Source organism: Danio rerio, chromosome 10 (genome assembly GCF_052040795.2).
Source record: "Danio rerio strain M-AB ecotype USA chromosome 10, GRCz13ab, whole genome shotgun sequence".
NCBI classification, from domain to species: Eukaryota; Metazoa; Chordata; class Actinopteri; order Cypriniformes; family Danionidae; genus Danio; species Danio rerio.
The window spans coordinates 2,355,102-2,360,000 of NC_141030.1; positions in this window are offsets into that span (position 1 = coordinate 2,355,102).

Sequence of the window (4,899 nt, forward strand, 5' to 3'; positions counted from 1 at the left end):
GAACACCTTGATTATTTGGATCAGTTGTGTTTGATTAGGGTTGGGGCAAAACTGTGCAGAGCTGCGGCCCTCCAGGAATCCAGTTTGAGACCTGTGACATAGAACTATATTGGAAGATAGTTTGATGAGACATACACCTTGAATTGCATCAAGCCTGATCTCACGAGAAAACGTAAGTATTTTACGTTTTGCCAGTTTCGTGGCTAATTTGTACGAATTCGTACGAGTTCAGTCATACGAAATGGTACGATTTTAAAAAGGAGGCATGGCACCTGACCCCACCCCTAACCCCAACCGTCATTGGGGGATACGCAAATCGTACTAAATTGTACGAATTAGATCGTACGAATTCATACGAATTAGCCACTAAATGAAAAAGTTACGAATTGCCGTGAGATTGTGTTGATTGCATCATATAACGAAGCTCTTGTTCTAACCTCCATCAATCATAGATATATACACTAGATATCACATAGGGACCCTGAGCATGCGTCAATAGCGCCGCCACATTGGTACAGTGCTCCCAGGACAAATGTCATTCAACCACACTAGTCAAGACAGTGTTATTACGCGAAGATGCGGGACTTTAGCGCTGTCTACGGGTGTAGTAACGAGCAAACAAAGAAAACAAAGCACAAAGGCAGAACACTTCATAGGTAATGTTAAGTTTTTTTCTGTTTTTGTATGTTCTGAACTTTTGTGCTAATCAGGTCACGTTATTGATGATAACAGTCACTTACTGCTTTCACTATAAGGCAAAGCAGCTCCAACTCGCACTAAACACTCGGCTAATGCTAGTTTTCTTGAATAAAATCAGCAAACAATGCAAAATAAATATGACAATGAGATGCTGCGCTGCCAGAAACTTGTATTATTGTCGGATAACGTTAGTAAAAGAGTCGTTCGGGGGATTCATTCACAAACGAGTCGCTCCCTCCGTCAGTATGAGAAGTGAAAGCGGTAGAGGAGCTGTGTTTCAGGACATGATTAGATCAAATTTAACAGGGAGGGTGAATAGTACATTTCTGTACACACAAACACAAGCTTTTTGTCAGGAATGCCCGTGCGGTCACTGATCCATCAATATAGAAAAGTGATGTAAAATTATAACTTTCGTAATTAGAAAAAAAAATTACATACTAACATCCAGGAAAACTCCCAATCATAGATATATGTGTATATGTGTATATCTCTGGCTTTGGATGGCCACAGTCCTCCACTGTACCTTGGTCCCGCATTCATTTCAAAGGAGCGCTACCCTGTAGCAAGATGGCGGCTCTATTGACGCATTCCGTCCAATAGACAACAATAGGCCAGGCGACATCTAGTGTATATATCTATGTCCATCAATGAGCAAAATGGAGTCTGTAGAGTTCAAGCCAAGTCATTTTTATTTCTATAAGGGTTTTACATGTGAAAGGCTGAAAATCGTCATGGGCATTTGTGTTTATTGCAAACCTTTTTACAGTAAAACTTCCAAAAGGCACAGAAGTGCGGTGAGATAAGACCTGTAGGCTGACAAGTGTGATTGGTCAGTTTGAATGTCTCAGATTTGGGTTTTAGTCACATGGTTAAGGAAGGGATGGTGAGTTGAACTGTGACTCTCTTTTGTTCTCACTATTTGACTTGGGGTCTTGCTCTTTCTCTCTGTCTCTCTAAACCAACCAAGCAGCAGTAGACTTTAACATCAGGTTGGATCTGAAGTGCAAATCAAGGTAGTTTTAGAATGAGACTGAGATTGTGCAAATCAAAGTAGTTCAGGATGAGAAAAAGAATAGGTGCAGTGACCGTTAAGAGCTGTGGGAGAAAGCTTTTGCAGAAACTGGGGGTTTAGCATTTAATGCTGTGAGAGAACAGTCTATTGTGGGGTTGAGTGGTGTCTGATGGTCTGGGAAAGACAACACTTTGGTCCTAAATGGAGGTGGAGGGAATTCCTGATAATCCTGTCCACGGACTGATTGTGTTACACATGGCAACTAATTCTCATTGGTGTATTAGTAGACTGTAAGGTTGGGGTTAGGGTTAGTGCAAGTTAACATTTACGTGCATAGTTTCAGGAAAATGTCTGTTGATAGAGAAGTCAACCCTTAGGGCCTGCATTGCTTAGAAGATCCAAATAAAAAGAAAGATTGATTCGGGAATTGACCATCACTAATCAGTACTGATGATTTTCAGCTGTGTGTGTGTCTCTGTGTGTGTCAGAGTGTCCAGATGGTGAACAGCTATAGTGGATGTTCATCAACCAAATACATCATAGGAGTTGTAGTCCAGGTGATAGCTGAAGTGCCCTGTAATGATTCTTGTGGGAACCATAACACCATAACCATCTTAAACAATATGTCTACACTAGTGTAGATAATATGCAGCCTGATCTCACGAGAAAACGTAAGTATTTTACGTTTTGCCAGGTTAGTGGCTAATTCGTACGGATTCGTACGAGTTCAGTCGTACGAAATGGTACGATTTTAAAAAGGAGGCGTGGCACCTGACCCCACCCCTAACCCCAACCGTCATTGGGGGATAAGCAAATCGTACTAAATTGTACGAATTAGATCATACGAATTAGCCACTAAATGAAAAAGTTACGAATTGCCGTGAGATTGTGTTGATAATATGCTACACTGTAAAAAAAATGGCCGTTATTTCAACGGTAAAAAACTGAAAAAATGCTAAAGCACAAATCCGTAACCTGGTTAACGGTATGTTTCCTTAATATATACGGTGAATAACCGTAAATTGACTTTCCCAGAACTCCCTGCATGGCACATCACTTTTTATGCATTCGGTTGACATTATAATGGATCTTTTTAGTTGTTTCCCTATCAGTTATGCACATTACAGATTTATGTTACATCTAATTCTTTTATTCTTTGATTTTATTTATTTTATTCTTCATTCTTTTATTTCACATTTTACCTGTTTTTATGTTTTGTTTTGTTTTTACGCATTTTTATTATTTGTTTTTATTTTTATTTTACTTGTTTCTTTTATTCTCGTTTATGTAAAGCACTTTGAATTGCCACTGTGTATGAAATGTGCTATATAAATAAACTTGCCTTGCCTTGCCTTGCCTAATGTTGATAAACAATGTTTATTTCATGAATTTAATTTTATGCGTGTTACCATACTGGTGTTTAGTAGCTGTGTGAATGACACTGAGCACCTTCTATATGCTGATACTCTTTTCTGCTTGTGGGAAAAGTTGATTGTGATGAGCATTGGCTCACTATGTAACTTCCTCATCACCACCTGCATGTGGGTGTGCTAACTAGTGATGGTGAAATGAAGCTTTCTGAACCAGTGAAGCGCTCGACTCAATTGTATCGGAAAAAGGTTCGTTACTCGAAGCTTTCTAAATCAGAGCTCGATGAGGACCTCTTCTGGTTAAAGTGTGGGAAAGCACTGTGTTGCCATAATGTCAAATGTTCACATCTGACCAACTCATTCATGTAGTAATACAACAACAGCAAAATAAACAAATTACTCAATTGCTGTAGTTTTTACACAAGATATATTACATTACACAACTGATGATTGTAGTAAAATCCAAGGTATTCAAAAGTTTATCATAACACAATTTTACCGCTCCAAGCAGGGATCGAACTAGCGATTCCTGATTGGGAGGCGAGTGCTCTAGGAGGACGCTATGTGAACGATGCTTCAGGGTCGCATTCACCAGATGGTCTCTGTTAAACACAATACTACGATATGCGGTGGTTTTCCTTAAAGATAGTCATAAAAAAATACGCTAATACACTTTAGTATTGTTCAAAACCTTTTTACTAAAAAATACTATTGTAGTTTAGTTTAATTACTGGTGTGTGGGACTGGTGCAGTGCTTTGAAACAAATGCATGTAATAGACGCCAATTCTCTCGCTATACACTTTACTTTGAGGGTGTTTAAACCTTTGAATCAAAATTCGAAGCAGTCACGTGGGTAAAGGCGAAAATGAAGCTTCGGACGTCACTGATCACGTGATGATGGCAAAACGAATCAAGCTCCGGTACACTGCTTCACTGCGAGATGTATCGTTTTTTTTGATACATGCTTCGAAGCCTCGGCGCACAACGCCACATCACTAGTGCTAACGTGTCTAACTGTTTAACAAAAGATGTGTAAATGTTGATCATTCAAAATACAGACATTTTACCTCTATAAATTACTAAAATACAGTAATTTACAGTAAAAATGAAAAATTACTTTTACGGTTTGTACCGTATTTTTAACGGTAAAGTACTGGCAACCACAGCTGCCGGTTTTGTACCGTAAAATTATTTTTTACAGTGTACGCAGCAGGTATCTTCAAATGTCAAACTCTATCAGCTGTATATACGAGCATCCAGACAGACAGTATTCACCTTATTCTCAGCTGACGAGCGGGCGCTGCCATTTGAATATTTTTGTCTCGCGACTTCCGGTCACATTCACTTCCATTCATTTTTTGACGTTAACAACTGCTCGTTACGCTGCTTGATGTTGCAATTTAATATTTTCTTATTATATTATGCTACTTGGTCTGTGTAGTCATGCAAACATTTGTTTGTTGAGGAAGTAGTTTGGCCATTTTCTGCCGTTTATTATTCCTAGTCATTTCTACCATAGGCGACTGAATCGGAAGTTCTAAGACAATCGCGAAAACAGGCGCACTTCCGCATTTCAGAATAAGGTAATTTAGAAACAGCCAATCCTGATGCCTATCTAGAAAACAGCGACGCAAATAGCATACAATATTAGCAAATGTTTATCCACGAAAAGCCCTGCATTATATCCAGAAACGGTTGTTTCTTTTCAAAGGAATAGATAATAGCTGGACGAGAACAGACAGTCGGAGGCTGATGAGATGTTCATGGCTTGAGAGGGAGGTTATCATCTAAAATCACAAGGTAACTCGGAAAAA